At 48.1% G+C, this 17806-nt stretch overlaps 1 protein-coding gene across 1 annotated transcript in view; it reads right to left on the reverse strand.

Moving 5' to 3' along the window:
* The window catches only part of tnr (tenascin R (restrictin, janusin)), a gene marked incomplete at both ends in the record, with an annotated part of 302941 nt that overhangs the window by 112762 nt on the left and 172373 nt on the right, over positions 1-17806 (reverse strand). The gene's annotated exons all lie outside the window — the stretch shown is intronic.

Here is a 17806-nt window from a genome sequence, read left to right on the forward strand (position 1 = left end):
TATAAAACTAATATACATTATTTCAAATGGGGATTTTCACTGTGTAAATCATGAAATTCAAGAAACGTTTTAATAAAAAAAAAAAATAATAATAATAATAAACAATGTCTCGGGCGAGGTGCGCTTCGTCTGTGCTGATGCGCTCCGCTCTGCCTGGAGTCTGTCTCCTCAGGTCTCCTAATATGCGGGCTTAACAGCGGGCCGATGACAGTAGCGAGCGCGAGCCAGTGCGCGAGCCAGTGCATTAATAACTTCCTGCCAAAAGCGCGGGACCAGCGCAGGATTGTGGCACTTACAACATGCAGAGCTGGCTAAAAACAGGGAAACTGTCAGGTGAATCTAAAGTCAATCAAAGTAATGAAAGAGGACAGGAGGAATTGGAGGCGAGAGAAGCGGAGAGCAGCGTTAGAGTGGAGACAGAGAGTGATGATGACAGCTAGAGCACAGACACAACAGCCCGGCCCTCCACCAAGAAAACAGGGTAATAATGACAACGATGTGTGTTCTATAATTATGATATATAATTATGATATGTGTGTAGTGTTCTGACAACGACTATTGGTGAAGCGATGTCGAGATTCATTTGGTTTGGCAGCGAGAGCTAGATTTGCGAGAAGCATGCAGCCGCAGAGCAGACAGTTGTGCGCGCACAGTGCAATACTCCAATTCAGCCATTGGCAATTCAGCTGTTGGGTGGGGGACGCTGCTGAGCTTCCCCAGACCGGGATGAGAGCGCCGCTGGCTCTGCGGCTCTGCAGTTGCATACTATTGGTATGTGCTTTGTTGGGACTGGGAGGCGGAGATATAATAGTCATCACGCAACGTTTATATTTCACGATAATGTTGCCGTCTCTCTCTTTTTCTCAGTTATTCGCTTGCTATAATTAATACAAATGTCCAATATAACGGAATTCGTTAGCTCATAAAAATGTGATTATAACACACTGTTGTTTATTAATGTCGGCTGACTGCCCACAGACACCTATTTGATTTAAAGTCAGCAGCAGCACGGAGTCTCTGGACTTATTTATTTATTATTTTTTATGTTTGCATTGGGGGGTGCGCAAGCTAGGTCGGCAGGTGACAGGGGGTGCGCGGCCAAAAAAGTTTGGGAACCGCTGGTCTAACCGAACGGTATCTGGCCGGCCAGCTACCGATAGCTCCTGATATCAACAAATGCTCCAGCAATAGTCTAGTAGAGACGTGTATGATACTCTGTTAGCTCACGTTAGCGCAAGTTAGTTCACTGTTCAAAACTAAATGTCCCATTGAACTAAATAATTCACTGAGGCGCTGTATCAACGTTATATATCCGGCTAGCAGTAGCTACAGATAGCTCCTGATATCAATGTCTTATAACACTGATTCGACGCGTATTCGAGCTGAGGGCTTGCTGAGCACACTAACGTTATACCAATAGGGTCCAGCTGCAGCGCAGGAGAATCCTGGCCGTAGCTCGAGGCTACTCGAGTCATAGGTCCAGCTGCAGCTCCGGAGAATCCTGGCCGTAGCTGGAGGCTACTAGAGTACACACAGACAGTGGAGCTTGTTGCGTGGTGGCGATGTCTCGCAGATAATACAAGTACAAGTCTAATTATATAATATATATATTTTATAAAAAAAAATAAAAAAAAATTATATGAAATAATTTTTAATTTATTTTAATCAAAAATGATCGGTATCAGATCGGTATCGGCCGATATGGCTCACGACGATCGGTGATCGGTATCGGTGGCAAAAAACGTGATCGGGGCATCCCTAGTATATACCCATATCTGAAACACAATGGGAAGCAGCATACTAATTTGTTTAGATATGATGGATATGTTGCAGCCCAGACTATATTGCAGTAGTTAAGGTAAGGAAATTAAAAGCTATAATACAAGGTTAGATGGGCAGAGGGATGTGTCATGGGGCAGTTCAAGGTGCTGATCTTATTGGCGACGAGTAGTGGCAGCACCAGAGCATTTGAAAGGAGACTTCAGCAGCAGATTGTGATTTCACGCCGCCAGCCTTTGTCAAGACTCTTTGAGCTTTCTGTTGATCCCTTCCAAAACACAATGCACACTTGCAGTGATTAGTTGGGAGGAGTTTTGACTTAACCCTCAGAATCCAGAGCGGTTAGTTATAAAGCTTTGTATGTAATGCATATGAAGCTGGTCAAATGAGCTCGGTGCTGAGACTGAATGAGAGCAGACAATATGCACACATATAGTTATGCAGTAGACTGCATGTTGTCTATAGTGTTTTTCTAGTACAAGGACACAAAGCTCAGTGGCGTGGGTGGCCCCGTTGGGAATCGAACCCCTAACCATGCTCAAAGAGCCCAAGCACTCTACCCATTATATAATATATTATATTAGTTCGGTTTCTGTCCAATGCTTTGTGCTCCTTAAGAAAAATAGACCTTTTCTAACAGCAGAAACTAAATGGAAATAAGACTTGGGCCCAAGCTGTTCCCTGGCAGCGGAATTCCATTGCAACGGTCCAGATAATGCGTGTCTCTCTGTCCATTATGGTGTCCAGACAGGGCAGCCAGACGGTTCAGGCTTTGCTCTTTCTGCCTGTTTCTCCCTGGCTCTGCCTGCCCACTCATTACTGTGGGATCCACAATGGTATCAATACCTACAAACTACAAAACACCATACAAGTTCATAGTGTCTGAGTAAGAGAGAGAGAGAGAGAGAGAGAGAGAGAGAGAGAGAGAGAGAGAGAGAGAGAGAGAGAGAGAGAGAGAGAGTTTGTGTCCATGTGTTTATGTTTGCGAGTGTCTGGTTGCTTGCTAGTATTCATGTGTACTAATATATGTAATGTTTGGGTGCATGTACGCGTCTCTCTGGGCCAATCTGCAGACTCTGCGCCTCTGTCGTTCGAGGCTAATCTAACGAGAGAAACTCTCTTCTGAAAGAAGGGGATGAGAAGCTCTCTCTCTCTCTATCACTCTAATCATCTCACTCTATCATCCATCTTGTCTTGTTAGTGGGAAAGTACTGTATGTAGAAGGAGTATACTCTTACCCCCACACACACAAATCAGGTCTCATGTATGCACAAACACACACACACACACACACACACACACACACACACACACACACACACACACATGCATGGAAGAGAGGTTCAGCCATCATTATCAACCCAGACACCAGCTCCTGCACCAGTCTCCTCAACAAACACTAAGTAGTTAACGAGATGTACAGCCAGCACCAATCACAAGCACCAATCACCAATCACCAATCACAATCACCAAGCACAAATCATCAAGCACCAATCACCAAGCACCAATCACCAATCACAATCACAAGCACCAAGCACCAAGCACCAATCACCAAGCACCAAGCACCAATCACCAATCACAAGCACCAAGCACCAATCACCAAGCACCAATCACCAAGCACCAATCACCAAGCACCAATCACCAAGCACCGAGCACCAAGCACCAAGCACCAAGCACCAATCACCAAGCATCAATCACCAAGCACCAATCACCAAGCATCAATCACAAGCACCAATCACCAAGCACCAAGCATCAATCACCAAGCACCAAGCACCAAGCACCAATCACAAGCACCAAGCACCAATCATCAAGCACCAAGCACCAAGCACCAATCACCAAGCACCAAGCACCAAGCACCAATCACAAGCACCAAGCACCAAGCACCAATCATCAAGCACCAAGCACCAATCATCAAGCACCAAGCACCAATCACCAATCACCAATCACAATCACCAAGCACAAATCATCAAGCACCAATCACCAAGCACCAATCACCAATCACAATCACAAGCACCAAGCACCAAGCACCAATCACCAAGCACCAAGCACCAATCACCAATCACAAGCACCAAGCACCAATCACCAAGCACCAATCACCAAGCACCAATCACCAAGCACCAATCACCAAGCACCGAGCACCAAGCACCAAGCACCAAGCACCAATCACCAAGCATCAATCACCAAGCACCAATCACCAAGCATCAATCACAAGCACCAATCACCAAGCACCAAGCATCAATCACCAAGCACCAAGCACCAAGCACCAATCACAAGCACCAAGCACCAATCATCAAGCACCAAGCACCAAGCACCAATCACCAAGCACCAAGCACCAAGCACCAATCACAAGCACCAAGCACCAAGCACCAATCATCAAGCACCAAGCACCAATCATCAAGCACCAAGCACCAATCACCAATCACCAACCACCAAGCACCAAACACCAAGCACCAATCACCAAGCACCAAGCACCAAGCACCAAGCACCAGGTTTTCAGTTCAGGTGTCATACATTTCTTACTGAGCACATATTGCATATTGCTTGCTGCTGTTGTTGTGTCGGCCTGATTGTGTGTGTGTGTGTGTGTGTGTGTGTGTGTGTGTGTGTGTGTGTGTGTGTGTGTGTGTGTGTGTGTGTGTGTGTGTGTGTGTGTGTGTGTGTGTGTGTGTGTGTGTGTGTGTGTGTGTGTGTGTGTGGTTAACATTATGAGGCTGTCGTGCCAGGCTATGCAATGCTGATGTGTCCAGCACTGGACTGGTCCTGTATATAATAAGTAACTGTACATTGGATTATCGACGAAACCTTACTTGGTCCCAAGAAGAGGGTCTCGTGTATTATTAGGTTAGGAGTCATTTACTGTACATTGGAGGGGGTTGGGTTAGGACATTTACTGTACATTGGAGGGGGTTGGGTTAGGACATTTACTGTACATTGGAGGGGGTTGGGTTAGGACATGTACAGGGGCCAGGGAGAAATCCCGCTGGAAATTTGGCACAACAAATGTCTTTCTCTTTCATGCCGTTCTCATTCTAATGTGTACTGTAAGACAATAGCTGAGGAAGTGGGCACGTACACATTTATTTTAAACCCACCCTAAAATCTATTTATACCTACGTCCCTAACACACACATCTAAAAAGAAAAAAAAACATTTAAATCTGTTTTTCTCTCTGCTCTTTCATCTGGCAACATATCTGTAATCTCATCTGTTTGTCTCTTTCCTCTCGCATTCTCTCCTTTTTCTCTCTCTCTCTCTCTTCCTGTTTGGAAATCTGTCCTTTGACTCCCTCCTCTATCTGTCTCTGTTTTAGTTTATGTTATCTATCTCTGTTATCTCTTTCTTCTATCTCTCTATCTTCCGTCTTCTCTCTTTCTCTCTACTTTCTCATTTTCCTATCGGTTCCTCTGTCTAGAAATGATGTCTTCTTGCCATTCTATATGTTTTTTTCCGTCTGTATGTCTGTTTCCCTACTCTCTCTCTCTCTCTCTCTCTCTCTTTCTCTCTCCTTCCTTCCATCTCTCTACATCCATCTCTTTATCTCTCCCTCCCTTTCTCTATATGTCCTCCTTACCCCCCCCTCTCTATCCCCCCTCCTCCCTATCTCTCAGTCCCTCCATCTCTCTCTTCCTCCATCCCTCTCTCTGTTTGTTTATACCCCCTCCTTATCGTCCTCCCTCTCTTGTCCCGTGTCCCTCTGTAATGTAAGTAATACAGGTACCTCTTGGCCTCTCTTTCTCCATGTACTCTGTCTCCTCCCGCCCCACCTGGGCATCCCTCTGTCTGACTGGGCATTCAGACACCATGCCTACATAGCATGACATTCAGCCTTTTCCTCTCTCTCTGTCTGTATATGTCTGTCTGTCTGTACCCGCCCCCTCTCTGCTGATTCTCCATCTCTGTGATCAATGGCTGTTCGGCCTGTTATGCAGAAAAGAGAGGAGACGGGAGAGGAAGAGAAAATATCTAACAAGGATCTCTCTCTTCTCTCTTTTGTCCCTCTCTCTCTCTCTCTCTCTGACCCTGTTATAACAAGCTCATTCGTTGGTCTTTAACTGCCCCTTCACACTTCCGTTTTGCATAACTGCCTTGAATTCATCTTCCACAGTGAATACTAGATAGATGCTGTGCTGGCAAAAAAATAAAAATAAAAATAAGAAGCTCTCTTCCAAAGACCTCTCCTTCCTCTGACAAGAGTTCATTAAGGAGGTTGAGCCTGTGTTTGTGCTGTGACTGCTGTGCTTTTCACGTCATTACATACTCCAGCGAACAGGGTGGTGCGATCCCTCCAAAATCTCTTGTTGACTTTTGTAGCTGTATGGACTCTGGACATTGTGTGGAATGATGTGACAAAGTATATTTATTATAAATTATAATATACGTATTGGTTATACGTTCTTGTTATTTATTGGTTTTTATGAAGCCAGGATCTAGAGCGGTGTTCAGGCTGAAAAAATACATAGGGTAATAGTAGCTTAACGGAGCAAGTAATTTACATATCTGTATATTTATCTGTTCAACCAACAAAATTATCTGTATCTGTATCTGTATTTGTATTCGGAGAGAAGACTGGAAGTGGGTGTGGTTTATACCCGTTTTTTCCAATTATTGTACAATACAATATGGGAGCAGATGTAATCAAATTAACAAATGCACATTAGATTAAAGTAAGTCAAGTTAACCTCTTAAGCCCGATCGGCCCGGTACCGGTACAAGATTTATTTCATGTCACAAATAGATCAATACAGTCCGTATTAAGTGATGTTGCATTTCTTTTTCAAATGTAGCCAAGAGTAAAGACCCTAACCCTATAAAAACAGTAGTCAAAGTGTATATTTTCAGCACTACGTTTGTTTAGCAATAGTTTTAAGTGTTATTAGCTAAATATGAGCATATAAAAATCTCTGCGCATTGCATCGGAAACTAGATGATATAGACGCGAGGACATGATGCCGTCATGAAATCATTGTAGTCCTAAGAATTCCAACGCCAGGAGACCCAGGGCTTTCGATGGACATTGAAATTTTATAAAACTACACTACCCAGCTCACACCAGCAGCAGTCAAAGGTGCAGCCGCTTAAAATTGCGTAAAAAAAATATATTTACGTGAAAATTGTGATTATATCTCACGGGTCAAACAAATCTGAACGTTATTGCTATAAAATACAACGTATGTTGTTTCTTTACCTTTCTGTGAACGTCTAGGGAAAAAACGCTTCACAATCCGGTAAAAATGGCGGAGCTATGGACATTATACAAAAGCAACTGTACTTACAGTAGATTTCATTCACAGTCTTTGCTGCCCTGTAATGGTGGTACTAAATTCAGATTAAACTCTGCCATTGGAAAGAGGAGATTTTGCCTGATCCATACATGTATGACTTGGCCATAATAACGTCATTTATAGGTCTGATATTCTATATTCATATTTAAAATTGCATGTGTCCGGATGGCAAAATTCAGTAGCTAAAAGAAAACCTATAAATCATTTGCCCTTTGTTTATCTGGTGCCTACTGTTCCAGGTAACCATGACCAATGGACACATCTGGTGCCTACTGTTCCAGTTGTGTATCGTATGGCTCTGCTCGGCGTCACTACTGCACTGTACCTCGCTCGTGCACGCGCACTGAATAAAAAATTCCACAATGTACCTTTACATCCCAACATCCATCTGGCCACACCCCTATCAGCTTACCTACATAAGCAGGGGTGGGGCCACATACTCGCCTCCTTCTTCGCTTTCACCACAAGGAAGTGCCTTCGGTAGATCCCCACTTGACGAGGTTGTTAGTAGAAGAGTGTTGGAAAACAAGAGATACGTTGACATCATATCATTATTTTCTCTCTCACTATTTTCGAGAACATACGGCGATATTGTCTTCGTTACTGGAGTGTCTGGAAGATGATGATCATTCTACACCTCCACCGGTTTTTTCGTATTAGGAGTTCACGCCGCTGACATGCCTCCCAACTACAATCCTCCTTGCTGCGGCTGGATGGGGTAAGACCCTCCAGCAACACAGCTGGACTGTAGGACGCACCGACTGTTGTGAGAAGCGGTGGGTTCCAGGTTTGGTGAGTAATGTTTGCTTGCGAGCACCACTTGTCTGTTAGTGCTATGGGGGCTAGCTGACAATGTTTACGAAAACCGGCCCCAGATTAGGGTCCTTCTGTTCAGCCTTTTACGCGACGGCGGAGGATCTTGGTTTGAAGCCCATTATAGTCAACTAGTGGGCCACGACCAGTAACTGGTGATCCCAGGATTCTCTGGACGAGTGGATGCTTCTCTGTCACCGTGTAGGCCCCATCTTTCATATACAAATGAGAGTATACCCTAACGAGGAAATGTGGGCATGGATGTTCGTTATCGGAAGATCCATGTTCAAGTCGGCTACAGCCCAGATGGGACTTGTGCTGGCTCCGCCGGATGTCTGGTAAAATCACCGTTGTAAACTGTGTTGACATCTCTTTTTCTCTTCTCTCTTAAAGGGGAGGAGGGTTTCAGACAGCGACCTGTCGGAAGTGTGGCTTGTTATATCGCTTGTGTACGGGTTCAGGTGTAGCTGCTTAGCTTGCGTGCTAGTTGTGGCCTACCTGTTAGCCGCGCAGCTGTTAGCTGCGGCGTTGGCTCGCTGTATTTACCAGGCTAGTATACGTTAGCTTGTGGCTATCAGCCGTTCGGCTGTTAGCTTAATGCTACACTGTTGAACGTTCTGTGACTATAACATGCTTTAAACACTCTGACTACGACGTCATCTTTGACAGAGGATGTTAGTCGAACCTAGTCGGAGCCCGGCCGGCGAGGACTGCGTCAACAAGGAGAACCGTAGCGGCGGGATGGAGCAGCGACGCTGCCCGTGTCGTCAACACAGATGCTGTGTTTACTATCGGTGCCCTGTTAGAGACTGCAGTTCGCTTGGTCTGCGCTCACGGTAGGAAAGGTCCCGACCGGACCTTGAACACTTCTTCTTTCTTTCCCTTCTAAATGTTTTGTAAATAACGATGTTTTCCAAAACGAGTGTTGCTGCACTACATTTAGGATACGACGCGAGTTGTGTGTGAATTGTCTTGTCACTGGTATTAGCTTCTCCATGCAAATCGGGTTGTTTGTTACATATGTAAAAATGATTGAGGTTTGTTGTGTTGAGAAACATCATGTGTGTTCATGTACCGTGTACTCACAACTAAGGGGGTTAAACTAACCTATAAAGCTATGCTTAGTGACATATGAGTGAAGAATGAATTATTTTCTCAGCCTGTAATGACAATGAACAGTGTGTTCACATATTAACAGGTTTACCTGTTCAACTGGCCGTATTAAGGGTAAGGTAGGAGGGGTGTTCCCCCCGGTTCCCTGGGGACTTCCTCACCCTCCTCTCAGACATGTTGTTTACAATATATTGTGTCACTGTGTGGTGGGATACGGTGTAACTCTTGGCTTGATTGCTGGGGTTGTGCTAAAACTGCTTGAGGAACTGTATTTTCCTAAAAGAAAAGATTGTTTGGTCACTCTTCGTGTGTGCTTAGAAAGGCCTGTAGCCGAAACTAATCGAGAATTGTGTATTCTCTCATTATGAAAAACGGCGTTCCTCTGTAGAGTGTATTGCCATTTTTTGTGGTGGTAACGGGTTGTGTGTATCTTGTGATCTACAACTGGGTTGGGTTGGCCACATGTGTAAGTCTGGTACCGGGGCTCTTAAGGGGGCCCTCTCTATTCTGTGTTTTTTCCTTAGTAAAAATCAGATAGCAGGTTAGCACATGAGCTGTGTGAAGCTGTTAGACGCTTCATGTAGCTGACTATGACTGTGTCATACTCTTTTTTGTCGTTACATCGTATCATGGGTGTGGGGTCGTAAAGGGGTGAACTGGTAATCCTTTCCTCCCCTTCTTTGATGGGCAGGGGTTAAGACCTCCTGTCCTTCAAGGTTCCTGTCACTGTTGCTGTAAGAGGGGGGGGGGGGGGGGGGGGGGGGAGTTTCCTGGTCCCACGCCCTGGAATATTGGGCGTGTGCATCGCAGAAATTCCCCCGCCACAGAGTACGTCACTGTGCGCGTCTCTGTTGGTAAGACTTCCGTGAGCTGTTCAGCTCCATATGATGGATCTGTTTCAGGGAGGGGTCAGGGCTCCTCCTCACGAAGCTCCTACTCGGGCCTTCTGTGAGTTAGGACTCTCCTTCCATGTGAGGGAGCCTCCTCAGAGTGCAGAGCCTCCTCCTCAGATTGTCACGGTGAGTAGAACTAAGGAGTCCTGCTCTATTGTGTGTGTATTCGATTCAATTCGATTATTGAGTGTGTATGGGTTCAGTGCCTCCTCCTCGGAGAGCCCTAAACCTAAATTTTACATGGCTCAATGTTGCAATATATTCTTTTCAATCTATACAGCTCGCGTGGGAAGTCTCTCTGGGGATTTCCGCCTCCTCCCTATGGGAGGGTGGTGGGATGTAAAAATGTAAACAATTTTTACCCTCAGCCTGCGTCACGAGAGTCTGTGTTCTTTCTTTTTTGGATAAAAAGAGGAAGGTACATGAAGCACGACGGCTCCGTGTCGTTCTCCCAGGCGACTTGGAGGAACAATGTTTGGTGTCTTGCTAGACTATCCATTGATGTGTTTGGGTCTCGACGGATACATAGTGCTGGCTCGGTGTGTTTCTGTTACAGGATCACACAGGGGCTAAGTGCGCCTTGGTTGCTTGTTAAAACAGCGTTTTTATAGGGCAACTGGGATGGGGTTTTGTCTCTTCCGAGCGCCAGTTTACTAGGTTGTCTCGATGAATTCTCGTTCATATCTGGGGGATGTTAACGGAATAGATCTGAACATAGGTAGAGGGGTCTCACGCCCTTGGGGTGGGCCACTGAGCACGGTCTAAATGAGGACCGTCTGGGTGTCTCTTTTCATGTTTTAGATCGACACGCATACCTACCCCCTCTCCTGGAGTGGGCATGTCGGCGTGGTTAGGACACGGGACTGGTCTGGTCACGCTGGTCCAGGTCAGTTAACCCGTTGTCCACCGGGGATGCAGATCTGCTGTTCTGATACCCTGAGGGACTTGTGCTTTTTTCGGGGGGAAAAATGCCAGGTCGGTCCGGGTGTCACAGGGTTGGGCGCTATGGAGACCCTTGTTGGGTACATATTGTACTCTGCACTGTCGTAATGGCTTACGGCCATGCCAACCTGTACACGCCCGATCTCGTCCGATCTCGGCCGCTACGCAGGTTTGGTCCTGGTTAGTACTTGGTTGGGAGACCGCCTGGGAATACCAAGTGCGGTGTGCTTGGGGCTGGTTCTCCATTATTTTCGCTCCTCTCTCACGCGTGGCGAAGAGGGGGCTGTTGGGGTGGTCTTGGACCTCCTCTGGAACCCTGTGCTTCCCGTGCCGCCGGGCCCGGTCCGAAGTAATGTTTCGTCGACCCGTAGGCCTGGAATAACCCTTTTTTGAAAACTGAAAAAACACTTGTACTGCGGTATAGCCAGTTATGCCCGCAGGTGTGTTTTGGAGTTTTTTCTTGAGGGGTTATAGGAACAACCACCGCATAGGGTAACGACAAGGTGGTTGATTCCCTGGTGTGTTGGAGCAGTGTCAACTCCCGGGTTACCCGGTTGAGTGTGCCCCTGCACGTTCATGATGTCTGCCAATCATGTCAGCCTTCTCTGCCTCAACCCCTCTGGGTGGGTTTTTTTTAATGGAGGCTTGGTCATGCAACAACGCCAGCATACGCCCCTTCCGCCGGGGGGGCTGTTCTCAGCTAACTCCTTTGGCGCCTGTCTCGTCCGCTCCAGGCTCAGGTTACAGCCTGTTGCCTGGTTTCCCCGGTGCGCTGCCTGCTTCCGTTGGTTAACCTTTTTTGTGTGCTTACGGCCATGCTGACTGCCTGTTCTGCAGGGTCAGTGTGCCAGGCGGTGTGCTATTGGGGGGAAAGGGCACGCTCTTGGAGGGGCCTTATCCGAATACGCTGGCGATATGGGGGGGCGGTGTCACTAAGTGACCGCCTGGTGGGGTCTTGATGCCTGGCGTCATTGACCTCTCCGGGCCCCCGTTTTCCAGGGGATCCAGTCCCTTCAGTGGGTCTGGGTCTTCCTTCGCGCTCCGCTGCTACAGCCTTGCCACAGGGTTGGGTTTGCTCTTGACCCCGTGATTCTGGGGGCAGTAACGAGGTTGTTCCTTCCGTTCGTTCCCGGGTGGCATGCGGGTTGTGCGTGTGTGTAGTCGTGGGGTCAGGCCACGGTCTGCTCACCCTGTGCGTTGAGTTGCTTGAGTGCCTCTTCGCACGGTCGGATCCGTCCCCCTCCCGTGATCCTCCAATAGGGGGGGTGCCCTCCATTAGGGGGGGTCGGGGGGGCTCGGTCCTCCCTGATCTGATGGTTGTGGGGGGCCTCAGCGGGGTACATTTGTCAGCCGATGGCTCTCGCTCGGCCTCCCTTGTGCAGTAGTGACGCCGAGCGGAGCCATACGATACAGAATGTTAGGTTATGGCTATAACCAAGTTCTGTGAGTATTGGTGACGCTCAGCGTCAGACGCCGCTGCTGCCCTTGATCTCACCTTGTGGTGAAAGCTTGGGAAGGAGGCGAGTATGTGGCCCCACCCCTGCTTATGTAGGTAAGCTGATAGGGGTGTGGCCAGACGGATATTGGGATGTAAAGGTACATTGTGGATTTTTTTATTCAGTGCGCGTGCACGAGCGAGGTACAGTGCAGTAGTGACGCCGAGCGTCACCAATACTCACAGAACTTGGTTATAGCCATAACCTAACATTAACCATGACCAATGGACACATCTGGTGCCTACTGTTCCAGTTAACCATGACCAATGGACACATCTGGTGCCTACTGTTCCAGTTAACCATGACCAATGGACACATCTGGTGCCTACTGTTCCAGTTAACCATGACCAATGGACACATCTGGTGCCTACTGTTCCAGTTAACCATGACCAATGGACACATCTGATGCCTACTGTCCCAGGTGATTATTATGTCACTTTGTCTGTGTCCCGATGTGTTACAGTTATAGTGGAGACCGATATCTGAGGTAACTTTTTTTTGTGCTTGTTTCTAGATGTGAGGAGGAAGGTTCATGCCCGCTGGAAGATGGTAGAGACGGTAGCTGATATTGAAAACAAACAAAATATAAACAGCACACCAGCTGCAGTAATTGGCTTAAAAAGGGCAAGCACTATGTATAGTCTAGTAGATAGAGGGGGGTATCATGCACCCCCCGGAAATGTACTTCTAACCAGACTTTCTAGAATGGAAAAAAGGTGAAAAAAAATGTTAACAAGTTGTCAGACTGTCCCATGTATCATTTATATGCAAATTAAGGACGCAATTATCAAAACACAATAACTGTAACTGAGGGGTACAATTCCCTGACTGTATTGATAAGTATGGTATCATTAAACCACTACCGCTTTATGTACTTTAATTACTGGCCATACAGTACACAATATCTAAGTATGATGAACACTTTCCCACATATGAAATCAGGTCCACACAAAGGTAATAGTCAAATATTTAATATATAGCAAAAGGTACATATAATAGTTACTTATTACATTTATGATTTGAATTGAATGCTCTTGTAAGGCAAATGAGTACTCGTATGCAAATCAACACTGAATGTCCAATCTCTGGTTACACAGGAAGCAAGTATACAACCTGGCTCTTAGGGGATTATAGCGATGGTCACTTAATGATTATAGCTGGATAATATACTGAAGGGGTCCCGCCGGTTGTAAGCCAGTAGGGGGGGTAGGAGAGCCGTCGGCTGTATCCCGTCTGGTCAACGATTTCTAGGGAGAGTCCAGGTACAGAACACAGTGCCCGTATAACCTTGATCCGCAGATGAATACACTTGGGCTCTCTTGTAGACGATAGCTGTAGCTGTAGCTGTAGGTCCACAACGAAGAAGAAGCGAGGCGACCTCAGTCTGGTCTGAGCGCCGTCTCACCTTGGCTCCTCTCGGGGTAAATCCAACACTCACCGGTGTTGGCGATTATCCGCTCCACAAATCAAAGCACCAAAGCAAATAGATATTCCATGCCGTATAGGGCTCAGCAGTCGTCGGGGTAGGTAATCCAATGTGCAGGTCCACTCGTCCTCGCCTAGAACTCCTCGGATGAAAGCACCACGCGTGGTCTGCCCAACCTGGTTAAGACTCTAGATAACGCGAGGAAACGATGGGGGTGCTGCTCACTTTAGAACTCTAACCGAACGATGCACCATACATAATAGACTATTATTACTTAATAGAAATACGGTGCCAAACTCTGGCAATTCAGCTATTAATTCGCACGAGGTCTCACTGCTATTCTAAGGCCAAACAGGCCGTACTACACCGCACGCGGTATCGTGGGGTGAGGCTTCACGTCTTGTTACTTAGTTGGGTAGAAGGGTAAAGGACTAAGAGGAATTCTACATTTCTTGCGCCATATTTATATGCACAGTGGACAAGTAGTGCCGCTCTGCTTTCGGTAGCCGTATTCCTGCGCGGAGCTGAGGCTAGTAAAGGCATGTCTCGTCGGTACCTTTGAACTTGAACGCCAGGGGCTTGTCCCTGGCGCCTGGTCCTTTTGTCCAATAAGAGAATGAACTATTATGGGCTGTAGTAGAATAAAGGGATATTCAGTGTATATGTACAAGGAATATACAAGGGATATCAAACGATATACAAATACTATCAAATATATATCCATAAATAAATATATATATTCGGTTTAATCTGATCCTTCACAACAGCCGCCCCCTAATTAGTCCCACCTAATTAGCTGAGCAGAGACAGATTAACCGCACTGTCCACTACTCAATGTCCGCTGTAAGGGTCAGTCAACTCACAAAGTCATAGGGTCATGGTCGTCATCAATAGTATCAGGGAGCCTTGGCAGTTCTATTAGCCTCGCCACGGGTCGGGTGTAAGTCCGTCCTTGGACGAGCACTTCAGCTGCTCGGACCTTTCCATCGGCACCGGTGATCACTTTGCTTACGCGGCCAGCCGGCCACATAGCTCTGGGTAGTGACTGGTCGATGATCATGACGACTGTTCCTTCTGTCAAATTGTCTCTCTCTTTTACCCACTTCTGGCGGGTCTGTAGAGACGGTAGGTAGTGGAGTAGGAAGCTGTTCCAAAACTTGTCAGCCAGTACTTGACTGTACCTCCACATTCTTCGGCCGTTCGCTTCTTCAGGCCTGTACATTGTCTGTGGTAGCGCGGGGTCCAGCCGCCCCATCAAGAGGGTGTTGGGGGTGACTGGGTCGACATCTGCTACATCACTTGAGACGTAACCGAGGGGCTTTGAGTTCAATACTCCCTCGATCTCCGTGAGGACTGTCATTAGGACTTCTTCTGCCACAGTCTGGGCCCCAAGCACGGCGTACAGGGCTGTCTTTATGGAACGTACTTCTCGTTCCCAGGTTCCACCGAAGTGAGGTGCGTTCGGGGGATTAAACTGGAAGTCAATCTGGGCTGGAGCGAGGTGGGTCTTAAGTTCTGGGCCCATAGCTTGGAAGCTCTCTCTCAGCTCTCTTTCTCTGCCTTTGAAGTTTGTCCCGTGATCAGACAACAATGTAGACGGTTTTCCTTTCCGTGATGTGAATCTTCGGAAGGCCATAAGGAATGAGTCTGTGCTCATGGTTGGAAGGAGTTCGATATGTATCGCTCTGGTGGTCATGCATTTGAATACAATACCCCACCGCTTCTCGGTTCCTCTTCCTCTCTTTATATACAGCGGGCCAAAACAGTCCATACCGGTGGAGTGGAAGGGCTTGTGGGCTTGTGGGCGACAGGGAGGTAGGTCAGCCATCCGGGGTATACTGGGCTGCGCGCGCCACTTACGGCAGTCTAGACAGGTTCGCTGGAAGCGCCGCACTGCTTCTCTCCCTTGCAGTATCCAATAACGACGTCTGATCTCCGCGAAGACTCTCTCTGCCCCTGCGTGGTGCACATCCTCGTCGTATTTCTTTATGATCAGCTCTGTGACCTTGTGTCGGCTGTTCAAGACTATCGGGTACTTAACGTCATCCGGTAGGTCTGGGGCTCTCCGCAGACAACCACCCACTCTGATGAGATTATGGGCGTCGCTCTCGGGGGCCAGGTGAAGCAGTCTGCTGTCTGATGGGACGGGCTTTGCTCCCTGTAGACAAGCTAGCTCATCGGGGAACGAGTCTCTCTGGGCTCGTTGTAGTAGAAGGAGTTCTGCTTCTTCGTAGTCAGCTGCTGAAATGTCAGTTGTGGGCTGAACCTCTGGGTGGTGCCACAGAAATGTCTTTAGCTGCGCACTCTCTAGGGTGAGGCAATCGTCTAGAACCGGGTCTGTGGGGACGAGTGTGTGTGTCAACCCACAGAACATAGGTTTCTTGTTCTCTGCCTCCTCTTTGCTCGCCTCCCGTGGGGTGGGTGTAGGCCACTCTTCTTCGGGGAGCTTGAGGAACTCTGGCCCGTCACTGTAGAGGTTGGGACGGGTGAGGTCATCCAGGGACATTCCCCGGGTGATGACGTCAGCTGGGTTGTGTTTGGTGTCCACATACCGCCAGCTGGTTACTTCTGTTAACTCTTGAATCTCGGTGACTCTGACTCCCACGAAGACCTTGTATCTGCACGAATCAGACCGGATCCATGTGAGTACGGTCGTGGAGTCTGACCACAAGATTGTTCTTTGCACCGGAATGGTGAGTTCACGTTGGATTAACGTGGCGAGCTGCGCTCCTGCTAGGGCTGCGCAGAGCTCTAGGCGCGGGATAGATTGTTGCTTGCATGGGGCTATTCTTGAGCGAGCCAGGATGAAAGCAGTATGTATTTCTCCTCCCTCCTCTTGGGCACGCAAGTAAGCCACCGAACCGTAGGCTACTTCGGAGGCGTCGCTGAATACGTGCAGGTCGATCTTGCATGTCTCTGGCCTCACTGCGGGTGGGAAGTAGCTGCGGCGTATATTAACACCGGGGAGTGAGCGGAGTTCCGTCTCCCACTCTCTCCATGTGGATGCAAGGTGTTCGGGTATGGGATCGTCCCAGCCCTGGTCTTTGTCCCATAGCGCTCTTACAATCATCTTTGCCCTGGTGGTGTAAGGTAGAATACATCCCAACGGGTCATATTGTCTGGCGAGTGTTCTGTATACACTCCGTCTGGTGGTCGGTATTGCCGTCGACCTTCCCTGCTCCTTGATCAGGGGTTTGTGTCTATAATGGAGCGAGTCTGTTTTGAAGCGCCAGACTAGTCCTAGTGTCATTTCTTGGGCTTCTCCTGGGATGGTCGCCATCCAGGTGTCGCTGCTCGCGGCCTTGTCCTCGGGGGAGAGGCGGCGCAGTACTTGCGGGTCGCTGCTGGCCCACTGCCTGAGATCAAAGCCGCCTTTGATCAGGGAGGCGCGGAGCTTGAGTAGGAGAGCCTCGGCTTCTTCTGGCGTCGAGACGCTTTGTAAACAGTTGTCCACGTAGAAACTATTTGTCACACTTTGTTGGACCTCTTCATCTGCTGCTGGGTCCTCTGCGACGTGCTTTTGCAGTGCAAACGTAGCACAGCATGGGCTGCATGTGGTTCCGAAAGGGAGGACTTCCCATTGATAGATGGCTGGGTGCTCATCTCCGATCCTCTCTCTCCATAGGAACCGCAGCAGGGGCTTGTCCTCCTCCACTAGTCTCACCTGCAGGAACATCCCTTTGATGTCGCCGCTGATAGCCACCTTGTCCTGGCGGAAGCGTAGTAGCACGCCTAGTAGGGAGGGGCCGAGTGTTGGGCCGGCCAAGAGTTCTTTATTCAGATTTTGTGATCCGATCTGGTAGCTGCAGTTAAACACAATGCGATCCTTGCCGTTGTGGTGGACCTTGTGGTGCGGCACGTACCATGATTCGGTCGTCTGATCGGCCTCTTTAATGTCAATTTTCTTTATGTGTCCCGCTGTGATTAATTTGTTAATCTCAGCGCGGTACACAGCTTCTTGAGCGGGGTCTTTGGCCAGGCGCCGCTCTGTGTTCACTAGATACCGCTCCGTCGCCTCTTTTGTAGCGCGAAAGGTGGGCATTCCCTCTCGCCTCAGGAGTG

Source organism: Notolepis coatsorum, assembly GCF_963971535.1.
Source record: "Notolepis coatsorum genome assembly, chromosome: 13".
Taxonomy (NCBI): Eukaryota; Metazoa; Chordata; class Actinopteri; order Aulopiformes; family Paralepididae; genus Notolepis; species Notolepis coatsorum.